This window comes from Phyllobates terribilis, unplaced genomic scaffold (genome assembly GCF_046119375.1).
Source record: "Phyllobates terribilis strain yellow unplaced genomic scaffold, ASM4611937v1 Scaffold_7__3_contigs__length_470593459, whole genome shotgun sequence".
In the NCBI taxonomy this organism is placed as follows: domain Eukaryota; kingdom Metazoa; phylum Chordata; class Amphibia; order Anura; family Dendrobatidae; genus Phyllobates; species Phyllobates terribilis.
The window spans coordinates 237,283,292-237,296,941 of NW_027362767.1; the positions used below are offsets into that span (position 1 = coordinate 237,283,292).

Genomic DNA, 13,650 nt, shown 5'->3' on the forward strand with positions numbered 1-13,650 from the left:
GTTGCCTCCAGGTCCAGGACAGGCTCCGCCGGGGCTGGTTTGCTGATGGTGGAACACAGCTTGGGCTGCTGCCGGGTCAGTTTCACTAGCAGCTCATCCCTCTATCGCGCAACAGTGGCCTGCTGGGCCTCTTCCATCCGCTGGCCCAGCTCTTGTACCTCGTCGCGGAGGAACCCCGTATCCTCCAGGGACACCTTGGTCAGGACCCCCTCCAGGTTGAGGGAGGAATCGGTGGAGTCTGGTTCTTGTCTCCGTCCATGGTGCCTGCCGGGTGCTTTCTGTCTCCACTTCTTGTGACCCCGCCCTGTCTGTAAGGTTTTTCTTCTCCTCTCCCCATTCTGGGGCTGGTTCCATGGCAGTTTGCTGTCGGCCCCACCAGGTGGTGGCTCCCCCAGACTGATAGACAAGTCTAGGTATATGGCCACAGGTGCATGGGGCGGGCTCCGCTTTTGGCGCCATTCTGGGACCCGGCCCACGATGGGAGGTTTCTTTTCGTCCTTGATCACACACATAATGGCGCCCGCTCTTCTGGGGCGGGTGCCACATTCAGTATCAAACACAGTCTATATCTATAGGCTCACGGGACCCGTGATAACGAGTCGGTTCATCCTGTTTGCGACACCAAGTATAACGCGCCCCCTGGGCGGTGGGGTACTTGGTAGCCGGGCCGGTCGATGCCGGGTGATGTCACCGTGGCAGTGACCCAGTCTGTGACCCAGGGCAGTCAATTAAAGGGAAATTAAAAAGGGAATAAAGTTTTTAGAGATAATGTTCGTGACGCCACCTGTGGTATGCGGCTATATTGGGCTTCCGCTGTGGTGCAGATCCTCTGGAGCTGATGGTGACGCAGCAGAGTTGGTTCAGCTCTCCACAGGCAGAGCTTAGCTCCAGGGCAGTAGATAGGGAATTTATGAGGTAGATGTTTGTTGGTTCAATTTTGTACTCACAATTGTTAAGTTCCTCAGGTTACACTTTCCGGATTATAACCGCCCACGTCGTCCTGTGTCCTCCGGGGTAGTGATCCAGCAAACTCTCAGATATTTCAGGAGCACTTGGACGGGACACCGTTCTATGTACCGTTCCTTGTCATCTCACTGCGCTGGCTCTCACCCTCCTGCCCTGCGCCTCACAATCAGTGTCCCAAGCCAGTAGCCTCTGGTCTTGTCGGGTGACGTACAGTCCCCTGGACCCTATGCCGCCACCTTTTCGGCGATGTAATTGTGGTTGTTGGCTGCAGCACCTTGAAAATGCAGCAGCCTCCGGTTATCTAGCTGAGCTTGGTTGTTCTCCTCTAGTTTAGGGACCGGTCCCCTCTCTGCGGCCCGATCCCTCCACGTCAGTGTAGATTCGGGCGCACGGGTGGCATTCACACTCACCGTGCCCCTGGGATCCCCTCAGTACCTCTTGGAACCCTCCTCACCACTCCTCTCTTCTCTTCAGTCTCTCCTCCTGGGCCTCTCAGACTGGGCCCTGCTCCTTTCTACACTCATCCTGAGCAGAGCTCCTTCTGAGCTCCTGCTCCCAACTCTCTCTCCTCTATACTGGACTGCTTCTAGATGGTTCCCTTCCCTCTTATACTCCTTCTGACGGTGCTCCCCTTACATGGGCGTACCCAGGATCAAAACTAGGGGGGGGGGGGGCAAGCCATGGTCACAGATACCGAAGAGAAATATATATATAGTACAATGCAAAGATTTCACTTCTTACATTACATGAGTGATATCTATTGTAATTTCCACAACAGCTCAGAAACCGGCGAATCGCTCCACACAGTATACTGGCCGCCATAAAATGCCCCATACAGGATACTGGACCCCATATAACGCTCCATACAGGATACTGGCCCCCATATAACGCTCCATACAGAATACTGGCCCTCATATAACTCTCCATACAGAATATTGGCCCTCATATAACTCTCCATACAGAATACTGGCTCCCATATAATGCTTCAGGCAGGATACTGGCCCCCATATAATGCTCCATGCAGAAAACTGGCTCCCATATAACGCTCCATACAGGATACTGGCCCCCATATAATGCTCCATACAGAACACTGGCCCCCATATAATGCTCCATACAGAATACTGGCCCCCATATAACGCTCCATACAGGGGATACTGGCCCCCATATAACGCTCCATACAGAGTACTGGCCCCCATATAACGCTCCAGGCAGGATACTGGCCCCCATATAATGCTCCATGCAGGATACTGGCCCCCATATAACGCTCCATACAGAAAACTGGCTCCCATATAACGCTCCATACAGGATACTGGCCCCCATATAACGCTCCATACAGAATACTGGCCCCCATATAATGCTCCATACAGGATACTGGCCCCCATATAATGCTCCACACAGAATACTGGCCCCCATAAAATGCTCCATACAAAATACTGACCCCATATAACGCTCCATACGGAATACTGGCCCCCATATACCACTCCATACAGGATACTGGCCGCCATATAACGCTCCATATGGAATACTGGCCCCCATATATCACTTCATACAGGATGCTGGCCCCCATATAACGCTCCATGCAGGATACTGGCCCCCATATAATGCTCCATGCAGGATACTGGCCCCCATATAACGCTCCATTCAGGATACTGGCCCCCATATAACGCTCCATACAGAATACTGGCCCCCATATAACGCTCCATACAGAATACTGGCCCCCATATAACGCTCCATACAGAATACTGGCTCCCATATAAAGCTCCATGCAGGCTGTTCCCCACACATAATGCCTCATGCAGGCTGTCCCCCCCCCACATAATGCCCCATGCAGGCTGTTCCCCCGCACATAATTCCCCACGCAGGCTGTTCCCCCCACATAATGCCCCATGCAGGCTGTTCCCCTCCATATAATGCCCCATGTAGGATGTCACCCCACCTTATAATGCCCCATGCAGGATGACACCACAACCCTTTCCTTATAATGCCCCATGCAGGATGTCACACACCCCCCCTCCCTTATAATGCCCCATGCAGGATGTCCCAACCCCTTTTTTAAGGCAAGAAATCCCACTTATTAAACCTGACAGGGCACACCTGTGAAGTGAAAACCATTTCCGGTGACTACCTCTTGAAGCTCATCAAGAGAATGCCAAGAGTGTGCAAAGCAGTCATCAAAGCAAAAGGTGGCTACTTTGAAGAACCTAGAATATAAGACATATTTTCAGTTGTTTCACACTTTTTGTTAAGTATATAATTCCACATGAGTTAATTCATAGTTTTGATGCCTTCAGTGTGAATGTACAATTTTCATAGTCAGGAAAATACAGAAAAATCTTTAAATGAGAAGGTGTGTCCAAACTCTTGGTCTGTACTGTATATACATACGTAACATATTCTGCAGCACTGTACATTGATTGTCATTGGTCCCTATCCCTATTGTAGATCACATGTACCTTCATGTATGTGACTCGCCCCCTGGGCCATGTTGTGTAGCGTTGCGCACGCGGGGAATACCCGGAGCCGGATCCGATAGGGGTAGTAGTCCTCGTGGCGGTGACCCGGTCCGTGCCCAGGGTGTCAAACTAAGTGGCAGTTATTGGTATGATGGTATTAGTGTCCGACTACGCCACCCGTTGAATGCGGCTATGAAGCCGCCGCTGCAGGGCAGTCCGCTGAGGCCGGTGGTACGGATGTGCAGCGTGGATGGTATAACCCCCAACGGGAGGGGTATGGCCTCAGGGCAGAGGATGAGAATGATGTTGGGAGAGATGGTGTGTATGTCCCAGCACTGATGGTACCGGTGCGACAAGGAATCACTGAGACTTGCAATTGCAGTTTTCACAGCTTTACTCACAGTTCTTTATCAGGTCCCTTGTGCACAGTTAGGACCACCCGAGCCGTGCTGCGTCCACCAGGTGCGGGACTCGGCCAACTCCCAGGCAATTCCAGAGCGTGGTCCAGAGCTCCCCTCTCTTCCTTCCTACTGGCCGTCCCCACCAGGGACCCACCTTTGTCCGGCTCCCTCGGGCCTTCTGGTGGCGAAACCTTTCCCGGCTTCCCTGACCCTATACGGTATGCCTTCCTGGTGGATATGGTGAGGGGTCGTGCCAAGACTTGACCACGACCTCCGGTTCCTGGCTAAGGATAATTGGCCTCCACCAGTTTGGGATCCGGTACCCTGTTCTGCCAACCCTTCACCCGTTATTCCGTGGGATCTTAGGGTTCCCTCTTTTCTTGCGTCTCTGGGCCTTTCCTGGTGTTTCTGTTCCTTCTTCCTCTTCCTTCACTCTCTCTCTCTCTCTGCTTCAGGCCTCCACTACAGGCCTGGCTCTGGAGCTGGGCCCAGACTGAGCCACAGCTCCCTGTCAGCCCTCTCTGACTGAGCTCCACTCTACTCCTCCTCTTCTCTTCTCCTCTTCTATCATGGTGCCCACCTTATATACTCCCTTCTGACACCCGAGCCCAGGTGACCAGCAACCAATGGGCTCCTACCTATGCCCAGAGTCCCTCCCCTGTCTGCTCCTACACCACTGGGATGTTCCTCCCCCCCCCCACTCCAGCCAGGGACAGAAGCTGTCGTACCTGCACATCTATCTGGTGGGAGTACCGTTGATCTGTCCCCCGGAAATGGGGTGAGTGTAGTGCATGCAGCTAACTGAGCCCAGTTCCACACTCCATCCTTACCCGGGAGTGGAATACCACACCTCTGGATCGAGGTGCAATACCCCTGTAGCAGCCGAGTCCTCGGGGTGCTACATTCCCCCCTGGTAAATCACAGCACGTCCTCGGGCTGGAAAAGAGCAAAAGCAAATTAAAACATACAAAAATTTTAAAGTGTACATTCACATGTAAGACATATCAACTTTCAATCATCCCTTTATGGGAGGTACTCTTTTCTTCTTTCTCTTAACGTTACAGGTATAAAACATTTCTATAAAACATTATATAAAACTTTTGGCATTCTTATCTTAGCAGCATTTTAAACTTTCCATATTAAGACATTTTCACACAAACATTTTCAAAACATATTCTTGATCTTCTGGCCACGGTGCTACTTGTGACCAGGTAAAAGTGCAACAGTCAATAATTCCAAGGTAGAAAGGCAGTTCTTATAAAACCAATAGGGGGCGCTTTAAGAAGCGCAACTATTTACAAGGGTATGGCCGCTCTCAGTCCTCGGCCAGTGGGAATAGGGAAATGGCTGCTCACAGTCCTCAGCCTGGTACGGGATTAGGGGCACACAGGTAACAGTTCACACAATCAACAATTTCACAACAGTTCTTGTACCCCGACGGGTAACTATATACAGTTCCACTTTACCATTCTCTAATAATGGTGTCCTCCTTGTTCTTCCGGGTAGTCTTCAGATCTGTCCGGACCCTCTTGGCTTTCCCCGTACTGTAGCTCCTCAGTTAGCCGGTGTACGTGGAGGGCATACGGTCCCTTGGCACCCTTGTGCCGGGTGAAGGTGACCACATCACCCGGGTAGAGATCACGTCCACGGTGTCCCTCCGGCAGGTGGCTCTCGACATACCTGCGGGTGACAAAGACGTCGCCGGGGGTTTGATGGTCTCGGATAAAGCCCCAGCCATGCTCCAGCTGGAACTTTATTACGGTCCCGTGGACTCGGGGACCGCGGGCGGCTCGGGGATCTTGTCGGGTCCTGCGCTTCTGCTCCGCGCTCCGGGCCTGCAGCTGTTCCTCTCGGATCCGCCTCTCTCGCCGTTCTCTTCCAAAGACCTCCAGCTGTTGACGGCAGCACTCCTCACGCCGGGCTGCATCCGCCCGGGTCTCCTGGGTGAACCCCATGAGATTCTCACCGGTGGGATCCCATGCAAATTGAGTGTCCTCCAGCGGGAGCGGAGCGATTTTGGCGGGCTCCGGAGCCGGGATCAGAGGCTCACACAGGGGCCGTTCCTTCCGGAGTCGGGGGTTGACGTACTCCGGTGGCCACACGAAAGGCAGCCCGTCCGGGCTGGTGTGTTGCGCGAAGAGATCCGCGCCCAGGGGTGGCACTGTTGAGGTAGAGGGCGCTGTGAGGGCCGCGGCGCCCGGGGGTACTCGACCCTGCGACCAGGCCGGGGGAATCCTATCTGGGTCCAGGGATGGCACCGTTGAGGAGGAGGGCGCTGTAGGGGCAGCGGCGCCCGGGTTCACTAGGCCTTGCGACCAGGCCGGTGGCACTTCCTGTTTCGCCGCGCTCAGGGTCAAGGGGCGTGGCGCGCAAGGGGGCGTGACCGCGGCTCCTGCCGCTTGAGGCCTAGTTGGGAGCAGTGGCGGTGCGGCAACGGGCGTGGTGAGTAGGACTTCGGGCTCTGCGACGGGGAGCTGGGGCAGGCTTGCGGCTACTGGGCTCGGGGTAGTGACGTCCCCATTACCTGCTTCCATCCTTGCGACTCCCTCCGCGGCGTCGTCTCCGGCCTTCGTCGCTCCTGCACCATCCTCAGGGGCAGACATGCTCCACGTTGCGGGTGGCGCCTCCTGCTGGCGGATCCCAGCCTGCTGGGCCATCTCCCTACTCCACTCGGCCAGCGCATCCTGCTGTGCTCGGGCCATCCTCCGGTCCAAGTCCTCCAGCGCTGCCTGTGCACGCTCCGGGTCTCTGGGGAGCTGTGCCAGGATCTCCACTAGGCTGCCTGGCATTGCGGCCTGCAGCAGGCTCCGGACCGAGGTGCCGGCATCGCTGGGCGCTTCCTCCATTCCCGGGTGCGATCTGTCCAGACTCCTCCAGGCCGCACCCATCCTCTCTGTTTTGTTCCCTATCCGCCCCCATTGGGAGTGGTCCCGGGGCAACTTAGTGACAGTCAGTTTCAGGGGCAGACCCCCCACTTTGATGGACATCTCCATGATTGTAGTCTCGGCTGGTGGGAGCGGTCCCCTCCTTTGGCGCCACTCTGGGGCCATGCCCACGATGGGAGGTGACCCCTTGCCACCCTCTGGCACGCCCACAATGGCGTCCGCTCTGCCAGGGCGGGAAACTGTCCAAGATGGCGGGAATCGTCCCCTGATGGCGGGAAACTCCGCAGATGGCGTGCAAAGGCTGCAGATGGCGGGCAAACGGCGGGAAACGACCCCAGATGGGGTCCGATGGCGGGAATCCCCTGGAATTGGCGGGAGGCTTCTTTTTGAGGTATATATGAACTTTTCTTCAGGCACGCAGTACCCGATGGTTGCGGGCACGGGATCCTGCCGACTACGCCAAAGTTGACTCGCCCCCTGGGCCATGTTGTGTAGCGTTGCGCACGCGGGGAATACCCGGAGCCGGATCCGATAGGGGTAGTAGTCCTCGTGGCGGTGACCCAGTCCGTGCCCAGGGTGTCAAACTAAGTGGCAGTTATTGGTATGATGGTATTAGTGTCCGACTACGCCACCCGTTGAATGCGGCTATGAAGCCGCCGCTGCAGGGCAGTCCGCTGAGGCCGGTGGTACGGATGTGCAGCGTGGATGGTATAACCCCCAACGGGAGGGGTATGGCCTCAGGGCAGAGGATGAGAATGATGTTGGGAGAGATGGTGTGTATGTCCCAGCACTGATGGTACCGGTGCGACAAGGAATCACTGAGACTTGCAATTGCAGTTTTCACAGCTTTACTCACAGTTCTTTATCAGGTCCCTTGTGCACAGTTAGGACCACCCGAGCCGTGCTGCGTCCACCAGGTGCGGGACTCGGCCAACTCCCAGGCAATTCCAGAGCGTGGTCCAGAGCTCCCCTCTCTTCCTTCCTACTGGCCGTCCCCACCAGGGACCCACCTTTGTCCGGCTCCCTCGGGCCTTCTGGTGGCGAAACCTTTCCCGGCTTCCCTGACCCTATACGGTATGCCTTCCTGGTGGATATGGTGAGGGGTCGTGCCAAGACTTGACCACGACCTCCGGTTCCTGGCTAAGGATAATTGGCCTCCACCAGTTTGGGATCCGGTACCCTGTTCTGCCAACCCTTCACCCGTTATTCCGTGGGATCTTAGGGTTCCCTCTTTTCTTGCGTCTCTGGGCCTTTCCTGGTGTTTCTGTTCCTTCTTCCTCTTCCTTCACTCTCTCTCTCTCTCTGCTTCAGGCCTCCACTACAGGCCTGGCTCTGGAGCTGGGCCCAGACTGAGCCACAGCTCCCTGTCAGCCCTCTCTGACTGAGCTCCACTCTACTCCTCCTCTTCTCTTCTCCTCTTCTATCATGGTGCCCACCTTATATACTCCCTTCTGACACCCGAGCCCAGGTGACCAGCAACCAATGGGCTCCTACCTATGCCCAGAGTCCCTCCCCTGTCTGCTCCTACACCACTGGGATGTTCCTCCCCCCCCCACTCCAGCCAGGGACAGAAGCTGTCGTACCTGCACATCTATCTGGTGGGAGTACCGTTGATCTGTCCCCCGGAAATGGGGTGAGTGTAGTGCATGCAGCTAACTGAGCCCAGTTCCACACTCCATCCTTACCCGGGAGTGGAATACCACACCTCTGGATCGAGGTGCAATACCCCTGTAGCAGCCGAGTCCTCGGGGTGCTACATTCCCCCCTGGTAAATCACAGCACGTCCTCGGGCTGGAAAAGAGCAAAAGCAAATTAAAACATACAAAAATTTTAAAGTGTACATTCACATGTAAGACATATCAACTTTCAATCATCCCTTTATGGGAGGTACTCTTTTCTTCTTTCTCTTAACGTTACAGGTATAAAACATTTCTATAAAACATTATATAAAACTTTTGGCATTCTTATCTTAGCAGCATTTTAAACTTTCCATATTAAGACATTTTCACACAAACATTTTCAAAACATATTCTTGATCTTCTGGCCACGGTGCTACTTGTGACCAGGTAAAAGTGCAACAGTCAATAATTCCAAGGTAGAAAGGCAGTTCTTATAAAACCAATAGGGGGCGCTTTAAGAAGCGCAACTATTTACAAGGGTATGGCCGCTCTCAGTCCTCGGCCAGTGGGAATAGGGAAATGGCTGCTCACAGTCCTCAGCCTGGTACGGGATTAGGGGCACACAGGTAACAGTTCACACAATCAACAATTTCACAACAGTTCTTGTACCCCGACGGGTAACTATATACAGTTCCACTTTACCATTCTCTAATAATGGTGTCCTCCTTGTTCTTCCGGGTAGTCTTCAGATCTGTCCGGACCCTCTTGGCTTTCCCCGTACTGTAGCTCCTCAGTTAGCCGGTGTACGTGGAGGGCATACGGTCCCTTGGCACCCTTGTGCCGGGTGAAGGTGACCACATCACCCGGGTAGAGATCACGTCCACGGTGTCCCTCCGGCAGGTGGCTCTCGACATACCTGCGGGTGACAAAGACGTCGCCGGGGGTTTGATGGTCTCGGATAAAGCCCCAGCCATGCTCCAGCTGGAACTTTATTACGGTCCCGTGGACTCGGGGACCGCGGGCGGCTCGGGGATCTTGTCGGGTCCTGCGCTTCTGCTCCGCGCTCCGGGCCTGCAGCTGTTCCTCTCGGATCCGCCTCTCTCGCCGTTCTCTTCCAAAGACCTCCAGCTGTTGACGGCAGCACTCCTCACGCCGGGCTGCATCCGCCCGGGTCTCCTGGGTGAACCCCATGAGATTCTCACCGGTGGGATCCCATGCAAATTGAGTGTCCTCCAGCGGGAGCGGAGCGATTTTGGCGGGCTCCGGAGCCGGGATCAGAGGCTCACACAGGGGCCGTTCCTTCCGGAGTCGGGGGTTGACGTACTCCGGTGGCCACACGAAAGGCAGCCCGTCCGGGCTGGTGTGTTGCGCGAAGAGATCCGCGCCCAGGGGTGGCACTGTTGAGGTAGAGGGCGCTGTGAGGGCCGCGGCGCCCGGGGGTACTCGACCCTGCGACCAGGCCGGGGGAATCCTATCTGGGTCCAGGGATGGCACCGTTGAGGAGGAGGGCGCTGTAGGGGCAGCGGCGCCCGGGTTCACTAGGCCTTGCGACCAGGCCGGTGGCACTTCCTGTTTCGCCGCGCTCAGGGTCAAGGGGCGTGGCGCGCAAGGGGGCGTGACCGCGGCTCCTGCCGCTTGAGGCCTAGTTGGGAGCAGTGGCGGTGCGGCAACGGGCGTGGTGAGTAGGACTTCGGGCTCTGCGACGGGGAGCTGGGGCAGGCTTGCGGCTACTGGGCTCGGGGTAGTGACGTCCCCATTACCTGCTTCCATCCTTGCGACTCCCTCCGCGGCGTCGTCTCCGGCCTTCGTCGCTCCTGCACCATCCTCAGGGGCAGACATGCTCCACGTTGCGGGTGGCGCCTCCTGCTGGCGGATCCCAGCCTGCTGGGCCATCTCCCTACTCCACTCGGCCAGCGCATCCTGCTGTGCTCGGGCCATCCTCCGGTCCAAGTCCTCCAGCGCTGCCTGTGCACGCTCCGGGTCTCTGGGGAGCTGTGCCAGGATCTCCACTAGGCTGCCTGGCATTGCGGCCTGCAGCAGGCTCCGGACCGAGGTGCCGGCATCGCTGGGCGCTTCCTCCATTCCCGGGTGCGATCTGTCCAGACTCCTCCAGGCCGCACCCATCCTCTCTGTTTTGTTCCCTATCCGCCCCCATTGGGAGTGGTCCCGGGGCAACTTAGTGACAGTCAGTTTCAGGGGCAGACTCCCCACTTTGATGGACATCTCCATGATTGTAGTCTCGGCTGGTGGGAGCGGTCCCCTCCTTTGGCGCCACTCTGGGGCCATGCCCACGATGGGAGGTGACCCCTTGCCACCCTCTGGCACGCCCACAATGGCGTCCGCTCTGCCAGGGCGGGAAACTGTCCAAGATGGCGGGAATCGTCCCCTGATGGCGGGAAACTCCGCAGATGGCGTGCAAAGGCTGCAGATGGCGGGCAAACGGCGGGAAACGACCCCAGATGGGGTCCGATGGCGGGAATCCCCTGGAATTGGCGGGAGGCTTCTTTTTGAGGTATATATGAACTTTTCTTCAGGCACGCAGTACCCGATGGTTGCGGGCACGGGATCCTGCCGACTACGCCAAAGTTGACTCGCCCCCTGGGCCATGTTGTGTAGCGTTGCGCACGCGGGGAATACCCGGAGCCGGATCCGATAGGGGTAGTAGTCCTCGTGGCGGTGACCCAGTCCGTGCCCAGGGTGTCAAACTAAGTGGCAGTTATTGGTATGATGGTATTAGTGTCCGACTACGCCACCCGTTGAATGCGGCTATGAAGCCGCCGCTGCAGGGCAGTCCGCTGAGGCCGGTGGTACGGATGTGCAGCGTGGATGGTATAACCCCCAACGGGAGGGGTATGGCCTCAGGGCAGAGGATGAGAATGATGTTGGGAGAGATGGTGTGTATGTCCCAGCACTGATGGTACCGGTGCGACAAGGAATCACTGAGACTTGCAATTGCAGTTTTCACAGCTTTACTCACAGTTCTTTATCAGGTCCCTTGTGCACAGTTAGGACCACCCGAGCCGTGCTGCGTCCACCAGGTGCGGGACTCGGCCAACTCCCAGGCAATTCCAGAGCGTGGTCCAGAGCTCCCCTCTCTTCCTTCCTACTGGCCGTCCCCACCAGGGACCCACCTTTGTCCGGCTCCCTCGGGCCTTCTGGTGGCGAAACCTTTCCCGGCTTCCCTGACCCTATACGGTATGCCTTCCTGGTGGATATGGTGAGGGGTCGTGCCAAGACTTGACCACGACCTCCGGTTCCTGGCTAAGGATAATTGGCCTCCACCAGTTTGGGATCCGGTACCCTGTTCTGCCAACCCTTCACCCGTTATTCCGTGGGATCTTAGGGTTCCCTCTTTTCTTGCGTCTCTGGGCCTTTCCTGGTGTTTCTGTTCCTTCTTCCTCTTCCTTCACTCTCTCTCTCTCTCTGCTTCAGGCCTCCACTACAGGCCTGGCTCTGGAGCTGGGCCCAGACTGAGCCACAGCTCCCTGTCAGCCCTCTCTGACTGAGCTCCACTCTACTCCTCCTCTTCTCTTCTCCTCTTCTATCATGGTGCCCACCTTATATACTCCCTTCTGACACCCGAGCCCAGGTGACCAGCAACCAATGGGCTCCTACCTATGCCCAGAGTCCCTCCCCTGTCTGCTCCTACACCACTGGGATGTTCCCCCCCCCCACTCCAGCCAGGGACAGAAGCTGTCGTACCTGCACATCTATCTGGTGGGAGTACCGTTGATCTGTCCCCCGGAAATGGGGTGAGTGTAGTGCATGCAGCTAACTGAGCCCAGTTCCACACTCCATCCTTACCCGGGAGTGGAATACCACACCTCTGGATCGAGGTGCAATACCCCTGTAGCAGCCGAGTCCTCGGGGTGCTACATATGCGTGAGGAAACCAAGGTATGGGGAGAACAAGCAAACTTTATTCAGATGTTGCCCTTGGTCAGACTCAAATCCATGACCCAAGTCAACAGTGCTAACCACTGACCCACCATGTTGCCTGTGTGAGGGTGGAGTCGAGAGGATGACGTTTCACCTCTCTGGAAAACTCCTGGTATTTTAAATGTACTGTTTGTATGTGTTATCCTCCTAGAGGCTGCACTTCCTGCTAGTCAGGCATGTTAGGGTTAACTGTAGGGCCAGCCCAGGGTTGGGGAGGAGTAACAGGGACCTGTGGGTTAGTTTCAGCTTCAGTTTAGTAGGGAGTCCGAAGAAAGAAAGGAAGAGGAAAGGACACTCTCAGAAAAGGTGATTTTCATCGGGCGTGTGTGGGCGAAGAGAGCAGGAAACTCAAGAAACACAAAGAGAAGAACCAAACAGTGGCAGCGGTCTTCTGCAAGCAGGCGAGTCCAGGAAATTTTCAGCCAGGAGATTTTGGGAGATCCCTAAGGGACTCTGAGGAACGTACTAGTGTCAGCCAGGTCTTAGAAGCTACATTCAGGAAGACAGAGTCAGCAAGGCTGGGGGAACACTGCGTAAGTTGAAAGCAAGTGGTGCATCATTACTTGGCTCCCTAGAAGTGGGCTGGAGGATAGTGGCCATAGGAACAAGCACAGCTCAAAGTGGCACTAACTAGGAAAAGAAAGGAGGTTCCCGACTTCACCAGCAGCACAGTAATAGTCCCTATTTCAGCAACGGTGACGCTATTGAAAACATACCACTGTTTAGTGTAAAGGAACATAACGCTATCTCCTATTACTTTCTGGGCGCAAGCCTGCTAGTAAAAAGGACTTTGTTGTATTGGACTGGTCTGGACTCCTTGTCGTGGGGTCTAAGGGAGCCGATTCCGCGCTCTGCATGGCCTACCAAACCTGGGAGGTGTTTTTAACTGAAACATTGCCGTACACACACCGAAACAAGACCCAGTTTTTCGGTAGCAGGCCTGGGCGCGGAAAACGAGAACCTCGCCCATGGCTACCACCTTGAGCCCCTTACACCTGCACAGGTCTATATACAAATTTCATTTCACGGATCCCTGATTTCCCAGTGATTAGAAATTCCAAGGCTAGAACCAGGGTGATTGTGATACCCTTCAACAGTTTGCTGTATATCCAACCAGACATTTTGTTGATTTTGATATGACATTTATTGAGAGGTGCACTGCAAAATGTTATAGCTTTGGGGACTCCGTGCTTTGATTTGTGGCCTTCTTTTTCTGTCTATGTGCTTAGATGTATTTATATGTACAACTGTGCACCAGAATATCTGCTTGGGTTTGTTTTCCTGAGGTTTCATCATCCGCTCGAGGATTGAAATGCCATCTCTACAGTGAACTGATTTGTTTATTGTTCTAATACCCGCAGGCGGGCTAGCAACAGTGAAGGTGAAAA

The 13,650-nt window shown here is 55.4% G+C and overlaps 1 protein-coding gene across 2 annotated transcripts in view; it reads left to right on the forward strand.

The window, feature by feature from the left end:
• Nucleotides 1-13,650, forward strand: part of WHRN (whirlin) — a 240,484-nt gene that overhangs the window by 69,119 nt on the left and 157,715 nt on the right. The window contains exon 1 of one of the 2 annotated variants that reach the window (XM_073639870.1): nt 12,507-12,568. The exons of the other annotated variant lie outside the window; for it this stretch is intronic. The gene's annotated coding sequence lies outside the window, so the exon portion shown is untranslated. Of the gene's footprint in view, nt 1-12,506; nt 12,569-13,650 lie in introns of those variants that run through there. 2 annotated transcript variants of the gene reach the window in all.